The following is an 11,102-nucleotide window of genomic DNA, read 5'->3' as shown; positions in this document are numbered from 1 at the left end:
ATATAGAATAGAATAGAATAGAATAGAACAGAACAGAACAGAAAGGAATAGGAATAGAATAGAATAGAACAGAACAGAACATGAATAGGAGTAGACTAGAACAGAACAGAACAGAATAGAAGAATAGAATAGAATAGAATAGAATAGAATAGAATAGAATAGAATAGAATAGAATAGAGCAGAACAGAACAGAACAGAACAGAACAGAAAGGAGTAGGAATAGGAATAGGAATAGGAATAGGAATAGGAATAGAATAGAATAGAATAGAATAGAATAGAATAGAATAGGAGTAGACTACAATAGAACAGAACAGAACAGAATAGAATAGAATAGAATAGGTACTTTGCCACATGGCAGGTGATACACGACTGCTATCCAAGTGTAGCAGGGGAGGGGAATGAGCAGAAGGGAGCTAAGCCTGAGGGAGAGGCAGTTGCAGCTGTAGGACTGCCATGGCTCAGCAGAAGCCCCAGGAGCTGGCAGGGCTCTAGCTGATTGGCTCCAGCAGTGTGGAACTGGAGGTGAACTGAAGAAAAAAAGGGGGGGGGGAGAGGAGAGGCTATAAAAGGAGGTGGTTTGGGCAGAAAAGGGGAAAAAAAGGCAACAGGGAAAGAGAAGGAGAGCTCAGCAGGCAGGGAGGAAAAAGAGACAGGGAAGAAGAAGAAGCTGTTGCTGGAAGAAAAGGTCCCCTGGTTCGTTTTCTCCAGCGCTGATGAAATGAAAAGTCGGCATGTCGGAAAGGAGGTGGGTTTATTTAGTTCTGGATCAGCTGGCAGCTTGATTGGGTTACCAGAAGGACTTTTGTACAGTTTTTACAGTGTTTTGTAAGTCAGAGGCTCCTTTGTGTGCTTTGGTTATTGGAATATTTTAGATTGTATTTTAGCAATGAGTCCAAAGTGTGGACTTCCATAAGTTTAATCCCTTTAAACAAATGTAATTGGTTTTACCCCCTTATCTTGAGTCTGTCTATGGCTTTTAGAAAGTTTCCTTTGAAGATAAAGAGGCTTAATTTTAAAGTTAAAGCTTTTCGCAATTGCAGGTGTCTTTTAGTCTGGGATTGCAACATTGTGACACGCCTGAGAGAAACCCCCCCCCCCGGAGTTTATGTGTTTATTTTGTGAGTCTTTCTTGCTTTGCACTTGATTCCTGTGTCTTTATGGGTACAGGGAAGGGATTGGGGGGGGGCATTTTTACCAGACTGTGGAAGGAGAGCTAAGAAGGGCCGACCATCTAGCTCAGGGGTCTACAAACTTAGCAACTTTAAGACCTGTGGACTTCAACTCCCAGAATTCCTCATCCAGCTATGATGGCTGAGGAATTCTAGGAGCTGAAGTCCACAGGTCTTAAAAGTGCCAAGTTTGAAGACCCCTGAGCTAGCTGCTACTGGTGCATATTAATAAACATGGATAAATTCGTCATACATTTGTCAGTGCAAAGGGAAAGGGATTCAGCAAAGGAACAGCCACCAAAGAAATTAAAACTGGTATTTTTTTCCTTTAGGTTGTAATATTTTATTAGATTATATAATAAAATACAAAAATACAAAAGCAAATAGTAGGACACAATGGGGAGGAAAAAAAATGGGGGGGGGAAATGAGGGGGAGAAGGGAAAATGAACAGACTTCCTCTGTTGCAGTAGAACAGTGGTTTTCAACCTTTTTAATGCCGCAACCCCCAACCGGTCGTAAGTCGAGGACTACTCAACCGGTCATAAGTCGAGGACTAGTCAACTGGTGCAGCACCGTTTGCAGAATGGGACTTTTGGCGGGCTCAGCAGGGCAGAGTCAGCCTGGACAATTCCTATTGGCTTTTGAAAGCCAATAGAATTAGACTCTATTCAAGAGAGTCTATTCTATTGGCTTTCGAAAGCCAATAGAATAAAAGGGAGTAGCACAACTAAGGAAAAGGGGAAAAAATGGTGGACTGCATTGTTTGGCGACCCCCGTGAAATGATTGTTCGACCTCAAATGGGGTCCCGACCCACAGGTTGAGAACCACTGCAGTAGAAGGAAGCAGTAACACTGAACCTCAACTTTTTACTTTTCCATAATATTATAAAATAGCCATTTCTATAACAACAAATGAATCTAATCAGTAAAACCCAAAATCTCCCCCCATTTTTTTTAAACGAGTTTTTGACACCTTGCTAAGCACTGGCAGTACTCAAATATTGTCATGTCCTAAAAGTGGTACAATCTGTGAAAAGGTTGAAAAGCCCTGTACTAAAGAACTGGGCACAATCCCAGTTGCAAAATGGGTTCTCATTTCTAGCCAAGTAACTTTTTCAATAGCGCAAACAGTCTGTCAAAAGTGGCACCCACCTAGATGAATTTACTGTTTGCTTTTCCAGAACAAGTGCTTCCAAAACAAATGTTTATTATTGTGTAACTTTGCAATGATGCAGACTTTGTTCAGCTGAGCTGCAGCAGAAGATCTTTGCCAAAGAAAATGTATCTTTCCAAGATGCCTTGAGAGAGATTGCAGCTGAAGAAGCAGCAGACGGCACTGTGAAGGCCTTGCGGTTCACCAGAAATCCTCCAACCACAGTTTCCATCCATCAAGTGGTCGCTTGAGAAGATTCAGAACAGGATCCTGAAGAGGAGGTGGATAGGCTGCACCAGACAGAGGAGAAGAGGCCTCAAGAGCACAGAGACAAGACACCCAGCATCCCTTCGGTGTTTTGGGTGTGGAGGACGCCACAAGTGCTCTGACTACAGGTTCCACTCCACCATTTGCCAGGCATGTGGTAGGCAAGGCCACATTGCCTCTGTTTGTTTGGGTCACCAGAAGGTCCAGTTACAGGAAGAATTGCTTCAGAAAGGTACCAGGGTCCCCAGCCAACACAGGGTGGGTTTCTGCGCGTCGCGCAGGAGCATTTTCAAAACAGGAATTCATAGGCCACTTAAGAAAAAGCTTCACATTGACATGAAGCTGCAAGGGGTTCCCTTGTCGATGGAGTTGGACACAGGGTCCGCTCTATCGATCATTTCTTTTGACACCTTTAAAAGGATTTGCAGCAGAAGTGACCTACGAGTTAAACTCAGGCCATCGAATTTAATTCTCACTGACTTCCAGAATTCCAGAGTCAGTGTTAAGGGGGAGGCCACGCTCAAGGTGCAGCATAGGACTTTTGAAGGCCTGCTAGATGTGGTGGTAGTTGGGGGTGATTGCACGAGTCTTATTGGACTCAATTGGTTCGAGGCCCTTGGGATTCAAGTGACTGGACTTCACAGTCTGCAAACATCAGGCCTTGCTGAAGTCTGCAAGGAGTTTTCTGATGTGTTTAATTCAGAGCTTGGCTAGTACAAGGGGCCTCCCATTGCCTTACGCTTAGACCCAGCTATCACACCCATCCGGATTAAACCTAGAAGGGTGCCTTTTGCCCTCAAAAGCAAAATTGATGCAGAGCTGGACAAGCTGCTCCAGCAGGGCATCTTAGAACCTGTGGATTCTAGTCCATGGGAAATTCCCTTAGTCACGCCACTGAAGGCCAATGAAGAAGTCTGAATTTGTGCGTACTATAAATGTACACTTAACAAAGCACTGCAACAGCATGCATATCTGGTGCCTGTGGTGAGCCACAAAGGGGAGTGAATCTTTGCAAAGCTTGATTTGGCACAGGCCTACCAACAGTTACCTGTTGATGAGGCAACAGCTGAGGCCCAAACAATTGTGACGTGCCGGGGAGCCTTTAAAGTGAAAAGGCTGCAGTTTGGAGTTAATGTAGCTCCTGGCATCTTCCAAAGTGTGATGGAGCGAATGCTCCATGGTATTCCTGGGGTCTGCCCCTACTTTCATGATGTCCTCATTGCTGGGGAGTCATCTGTAAATCTAGCTGAAAGGCTGAGGGCTGTCTTGCTTTATTTCCGCCAAGCGGGGCTGAAGTTGAAGCAAGATAAATGTAAAATTGGAGTCACTTCCATTGACTTTTTAGGTTTCCGTATTGATGCTGAAGGCATCCATCCTGCTGAATCCAAGCTGCAAGCAATTTAGTAGGCCCCAAGTCCCAAGTCCAAAAGTGAACTCCAGGCTTTTCTGGGACTCTTAAACTTTTATCATGCATTCCTTCCCCACAAGGCTGCAGTGGCTGAGCCGTTACACCGGCTCTTAGATAAACAGGCTCCATGGCAGTGGACAAAAGTCCATGAAAGGAGTTTTTCAGAGGTCAAGACCTTACTCTCTTCAAATGCGGTTTTAGCGCATTTCAATGAGTAATTGCCTGTGTGCATCACATGTGATGCATTCCCTTATGGGGTTGGGGCTGTGCTTAGTCATCTGAAGGCTGATGGGACACAAGTCCCTGTGGCCTACTATTCAAGGACTCTGTCATCTGCAGAGCGTAATTACACACAGATTGACAGAGAAGCCTTGGCCATATAGTGGCTGGCATAAAGAAATTTCATGATTTCTTATATGGCCGCCACTTCACGGTCTACACAGACCATAAGCCTCTGCTGGGGTTCTTTACCACAAACAAACTAACCCCTCAAATAATATCTCCTAGAATGCTGAGATGGTCAATTTTCCTGTCAGCATATGACTACACTTTGATTCACAAACCTGGCAAAGAAATGGGCCATGCAGATTACCTCTACAGCAGATAGAGGCAGATCTTGCTCCTGTTCTTCACATTCTCTCCATTCAGGACTTGCCTGAATCTCTCCTCAATGCTAGGGACGCGTGCTGACATGATGACCTGACACGTGTCCAGGTACTGAGTTTCAAAGCTTCTGGCAAAGGAAGCACGAGCTTTCCACTTTCAAATGGTGCCTTTTATGGGGTAGCAGGGTAGTCATCCCAGCCTCATTGAGGACTAGAGTCTTGCTCTCTCTGCATGAGGGACATCCGGGAATAGTCCAGATCAGCGGTTCTCAACCTATGGGTCGCGACCCCATTTGGGGTCGATCGACCTCTTTTGTGGGGTCGCCAAAGGCGGCGATCTGCCATTTTGTCCCCTCCGGGGGCGCGCCGCGCCTCCCGGGGGGCGGTGCCGCGCACGCGCACCGTGCATGGGGGCGCCACCGCGCCTCCGGGGGCGCCACCGTGCATGCGCGCCGCGCGTGGGGGCGGCGGCGTGCCTCCGGGGTGGCACCGCGCATGCGCGCCGCGCGTGGGGGCGGCGGCGCGCATGCGCGCCGCGTGCGCGGGCCCTGCCCCCATGCGCGCCACACGCAGGGGGCGGCGCCGCGCATGCACGCTGCGCGCGGGGGGGCCGCCCCCATGCGCGCAGCGCCGCGCATGCGCAGAACGTTTGTGTGACGGGGATCGCCGTCACACAAACGTTGAGAACCGCTGGTCCAGATGAAAACGCTTGCGCGCAGCCATCTCTGGTGGCCTGGGCGCGATAAAGAGATCGAGACCCAAGTTCATGGGTGCCAAGTGTGCCAACAGTCCAGGCCTGAAATGCCTCAGGCTCCTGTACATAGGTGGGAGGAGACACTTTCCTTTTGGTCGAGGGTTCATATCGACTACGTTGGGCCCTTTCAGGAGCAATTCTTCCTTCTCCTTGTGGACAGCCATTCCAAGTGGCTAGAGGTTGTGCCTGTCTCCTCCACTACTACTGCTGGGACCATCTAGGTGCTGAGAGGAATCTTCGCTTCTCATGGACTTCCAGATGTCCTTGTCTCAGACAATGGTCCCCAATTTACTTCTTCTGAGTTCCAGGCTTTTCTACAGGCCAACTTGATCCGGCACACTATGTCAGCACCATTTCATCCAGCTTCCAATGGCCAGGCTGAGAGGATGGTGCGCACTACCAAAGATGCTCTCAAGAGAATCACTTATGGCAGCTGGCATCACAGGTTAGCTGATTTCCTTCTTTGCCAATGCACCACACCTTGCACAGCCACTGGGAAGAGACCAGCAGAACTCTGCTGGGGTCGCTGCCTCATCACTAAACTGGACTGCACCCAGACCGGGTGGCTTCTCAGGTGTCACAGCCGTGGGCACCTAGGAGGCTACAGGTGGGCGATCCGGTCTGGGCAAGGAACTATGGACCTGGGCATCTCTGGGTCACAGCAGTGGTATGCAAGTTCTCTGGGCTGCTGCCATACGAAGTGGCCTTGGATGATGGTCGTGTGATCCGACGTCACATTGACCAAGTGCACTGGAGACTTCCCGGCCACACTTCCACTCCTGGCTCTGCTCTTGGGGGGAGGAGGAGGACCACAATCACAATTCTGGACCACAGTCTCCCACCCAAGCGGACCTTCACATGTGTCAGCACATGTTCTAGTTCCAGAAGGGGGTTTTGCCATGGAGGCAGCTCCTGACTCTGACACCTTTGGCACAGACACTGGGTCAATAGGACGTTGTTGTCAATCGACTACTCAGGCCACTCCAGCTGCTGGTCTTGGGCTCAAGGGACAGTGCTCCCAAGAGGGGTCCATTGTGGACTTGGGGAATTCCACCCCACCACTGGACTTGGGGAATTCCACCCCACCAAGGAACTTTGGCTTGGATTTAGCGGATCCAGCCAGTCAGCAGCTGGGTGGGTTGCCTGGGTCTTTGGGGCATCAAAGTCCTGGTCTGCCTAGCCTGACAGGTGAGCTGGCAGGCCAGGCACACACACCAGCTCCAAGAAGGTCACAAAGGGCCAAGGGTCCACCCAAACATCTACAGGACTATGTGAGGTTCCTGTCAAGCAAGTGGGTGGCTTAATAGTTCTTTAGAACTCAGCTCACACTAAAACAAGGAGTATTATATTCCACTGTATTAAACATTGTTGTAATTTGTACATACCAAATGTAAGAATGGGTCTGCCTGTGTGCAGGCATAAATGTGTTTAGCAATAACAACATGCTCAATTGAACACATGTATATGTTGCTGCTATAAACAGTAAGGGTACTTATTGTTTTATCCAGGGGGGAGGGGTGTTATGTCCTGAGCCTGCTGAATTACTCAGCAGGCTCAGGAATGTTGCAGAGAGTCCCGGGCAGACCACGTGGTTGCCCGGGACCAGACTGGCTGTCTCCGGCCTTGCGCATATGTGCGAGGCACGAAACCAGCCTTTCAATGATTGGTTGATGCTGTCCTTGCAAGGAGACTATAAAAGGCCTGCGTGCCATTTTGTTTACTGTTCTGTTGGAGAAATTGAATAAAGAAGACTTGCTTTTTGTTACTCACTTCATCTCAATGCCTTTGACTCAACGAACTGAACAGGTATCTCTGTTGAGACTTCTCCCAAGAAATTTATCGTCTTTCCTTGGGGGGGGGAGAGAGAGAGAGAGCGAGAGAGAGGAAGAGGATGGCAAAAAGACAAGAGAGAGAAACTGCCAATCAGGATGTGAAATCTACGAAGCAACTGTGTAGGGCTAATCCTGTTGCATTAAATTGTAATCATTATGTGAAAGACCCTGCTTTTGGTGGCATTCCCGTCTACGTTTCCCACGGAAACAACAGTTTGATGCAGAATGAACTAAGAGGGGCCCAGAGTCAGGCCTTAGCTTCGGTGGCTAAGGATGCACTTGAAACAGAATACAGAATAACAAAGTTGGAAGAGAAAGTTGGGGCTATTCTAGACCAGGGGTGTCAAACTCAATTACATTGAGGGCCACATCAGCATCATGGTTGCCATTGGGGGGCTGGGTGGGTGTGGTTGGCATGGGCATGGCCTACTCGTTGGGGCGTGGCTGGCATGGGCATGGCCTACTGGGTAGGCATGGGCAGCTCGATGCCACTCACGTCAGGGGCACCTGTGTGGGCCTGGGCAGGACTGGGGCACATCCGAGGGTGGGGAATGGTGGGTGGGACCAGGGCGAGCGCCAGGGCATGGTCCACTGGAGGAGCCTCACTGAGCCTCAGGCTGTGCATGGGGCCCCTGGACAGTGGCATGGACTGCCCAGAGCCCTGGGCAGTGGAGGTCAAGTGCCCAGCCTGGCCCTTGAGCTCTCACGGCACCAGGACCCCACAGCCCTGCCTAGCCTAGCCGCACTTCCCCGAGGGGGTGCCCAGCTGCACTTACCTCCTCCTCAATGCTGCTGCTGCTGTGCTCACTCTCCTTGGCCAGGTTGCTCATGGTGGGTGCAGGAGGACAAAGTGCGTAGGTCAGAGAGGAAGTCCCACTCCCTCCCCATGCAAGGAAACCTGGCTTTGTAACGAAAGCATCCTCAGCAATAGGATGGGAGACCACCAGGGGATAGCAAAAGGGCAACAGGGCTGCTGGTGGCCAAGTGCTAAATCAGGACTTCCTTCAGACCCTCCTTCGCTCTTATTCCAATCTCCTTCGTTCCTTCCTTCCTTCCTTCCTTCCTTCCTTCCTTTCTTCCTTCCTTCCTTCCTTCCCTTCCCTCCCCTCCCTCCCTCCCTCCCTCCCTCCCTTCCTTCCTTCCTTCCTTCCTTCCCTCCTTCCTCCCTCCCTTTCTTTGTTCCTTCCTTTCCTTCCTTCCTTCCTTCCTTCCTTCCTTCCTCCCTCCCTTTCTTCGTTCCTTCCTTTCCTTCCTTCCCTCTCTTTCTTGCCTTGTTTCCTCCCTCCCTCCCCTTCTTCCCTGCCTCCCTCCTTCTCATTTCCATCTCCTTCCTTCCTTCCCTTCCTTCCTTCCTTCCTTCCTTCCTTCCTTCCTTCCTTCCTCCCTCCCTTCTTTCTTCATTCCTTCCTTTCCTTCCTTCCTTCTCTTTCTTGCCTTGTTTCCTCCCTCCCTCCCCTTCTTCCCTGCCTCCCTCCTTCTCATTCCCATCTCCTTCTTTCCTTCCCTTTCTTTTTTCCTGTTTCCCTCCCCTCCTTCCTTCCCTCCTTCTCTCTGTGCCCAGGAAGGGACGAGGAGAGGGGAGAGGTTGGCAGCCCTTCTCTCAAAGAATAAGAGTTGGAAGAGACCGTTGAGGTCTTTAGTCCAAGCTCCTGCTCAAGCAGGGGACATATATATACCATTCCAGACAATGGAATATCCAATCTCTACTTAAAAGCCTCCAGTGATGGAGCATCTACAACTTCTGAAGGCAAACCTTTTCACTGGTTAGTTGTTTTCCCAAGTCCTTAGTTCTAGGCTGGTTTCCATCTCTTATTTGCCTTCTGATGCTTTGGAAAATAGGTTGACCCCTTCTTCTCTGTGGCAGCCGATCAAATATTGGAACACTGCTATCATGTCACCACCCCTAGTCCTTTTCACTAAGCTAGACATACCCACAAACATTTCTCGTATGTTTTAGCCTCCAGCCCTCTAATCATCTATGTTTACCATCCATTTAGACCAGATGGTCCCTGTTATGTCCCGAGCCTTGCAAATGGGCTCGGGGCGTTTGCAGGCAGTCCCGGGCAGGTGCAAGCTGCCCGGGACCAGACAGGCTGTCGCCAGTGCCTGTGCGCATGCATGGGTGCTGGCGCGGGAAAAGTAACACATTGACCCGGGAATTGCCTATATAAGAGGCTGGGAGCTTTTGGGCGTTGCTGAAGCCTTCATCTGTAACCTGAACACAGAATAAAAGAAAACCTGAGAACTACAACTGCTTCTCGTGTCTTGCCTTTCGCGAAGGACTCAACACTGGCGACGAGGATGGGATGCCTTGCACCGATGGAAAAAAAAACGGTGTAAGCTTACCCAAGTGAGTCCTGAGCGATGGAACGGCGTTGACTCGGCAGCTACCCGCCAATCCAGTGCGCATTCGGGGGTAGGCTGGCTGATAGACCCGTCTCCTGAAGATGGCAAAAATTGGAAGGCTTTCGGAATTCGACGTCTCACATCCAGAGAGGTGGGAGTCCTACGTAGCCAGGGTGGAAAACTACCTCAAGGTGAACCAAGTGAGGGAAGATAGCTTGAAGGCTGCCACCCTGCTGTGTGTCTGCGGTCAAGACGCCTTCGAAATCGCGGAGAACCTCGCAGCACCTGTCCCATTAGAGTCTGTCAGCTACGCAGATCTAAAGAAGCTACTGAAGGAGCACTTCCAGCCTAAGATGTCCGTCATCGCATGGCACCACACCTTCAAGCAGAGGGATCAACGATCCGGAGAATTAGCCAAAGAATACATCGCCGCATTAAGAAAGGCCGCCAAGCACTGTGAGTTCAAGGACCTTGAAGAACGACTGAGGGACCGATTCGTGTGCGGGCTAAGGCATCGATGGTTACAACAGAGGCTTTTCGCCAAAGAGGACTTGTCCTTCCAAGATGCCTTGAGAGAAGTCACCGCAGAAGAAGCAGCAGGCGGCGCCATCAAGAACATGTGGCCGATCAGGAACAGTCCAGATGTTGCATCCGTGCACCAAGAAGAAGTCCAAGGGAACTCCGAGGAGCATCCGGATGAGGAAGTCGACCGTCTCCACCCCACGAAGGAAGGGAACCAGAAAGGAAGCTCTTCAGCTCCCCTCAAGTGCATCAGCTGTGGAGGTCGCCACAGGAGAACCGACTGCAAGTTCCGCTCAGCTATCTGCCGGGCATGCGGAAAACAAGGACATATTGCAGCTGTGTGTCTGGGTCAACGAAAGGTACAACCTCAGGAAGAATTACGCCTGAAAGGTACCAGGGTCCCCAGCCAGAATAGGGTGGGGTTTTGCGCTTCGCGAAGGAGCATCCTTAGGACAGGCACACACAAGCCAATTAAGAAAAAGCTGTCACTCAAGGTGAAGCTACAAGGGGTTCCATTAACTATGGAACTAGACACGGGGTCTGCACTTTCAATCATCTCCTTACATACATTTAGGAAGATTTGTTCCGGCAGTGGAACTCAGGCCAAGTTAAGGCCTTCTGACATTGTGCTAACAGACTTTCAGAATTCGAGAGTGTGTGTTAAGGGGGAGGCCACCCTTAACGTTCAGTACAAGAATTTTGAAGGTCCACTAGACCAATTAGTAGTAGGGGGTGAACGAACGAGTCTCATAGGACTCGAGTGGTTTGAGGCCTTGGGGATACACGTCATGGGGCTCAACAGCTTACAAACACTCAATCTGCAGGAAGTCTGCAAAGAATTCGCAGATGTCTTCAGCCCCCAGCTGGGCACATTCAAAGGACCCCCCGTGTCCTTAAAACTAGACCCCACTGTCACTCCTATTAGAATTAAAGCAAGAAGGGTCCCTTTTGCTTTAAAGAGTAAAATTGACACTGAGTTGGACAAACTGATCCAACAAGGAATTCTAGAACCTGTTGACTCCAGTCCTTGGGAGACCCCCATTGT

The 11,102-nt window shown here is 49.9% G+C and overlaps 1 protein-coding gene across 1 annotated transcript in view; it reads left to right on the top strand.

Moving 5' to 3' along the window:
* Nucleotides 1-685: 685 nt before the first annotated feature.
* LOC120300875 (cytochrome P450 2J2-like) overlaps nt 686-11,102 on the top strand; it is a 57,663-nt gene continuing 47,246 nt past the window's right edge. Inside the window, exon 1 of the mRNA XM_039327405.1 lies at nt 686-745. The gene's annotated coding sequence lies outside the window, so the exon portion shown is untranslated. The remainder of the gene's footprint in view (nt 746-11,102) is intronic.

The sequence above is a fragment of the Crotalus tigris genome, unplaced genomic scaffold (assembly GCF_016545835.1).
Source record: "Crotalus tigris isolate CLP2741 ecotype Arizona unplaced genomic scaffold, ASM1654583v1 scf7180000024361.1375286210:1436186, whole genome shotgun sequence".
NCBI lineage: Eukaryota > Metazoa > Chordata > Lepidosauria > Squamata > Viperidae > Crotalus > Crotalus tigris.
Note: the sequence above shows the minus strand (reverse complement) of the source record. Positions and strands in the feature narration are given on the sequence as shown.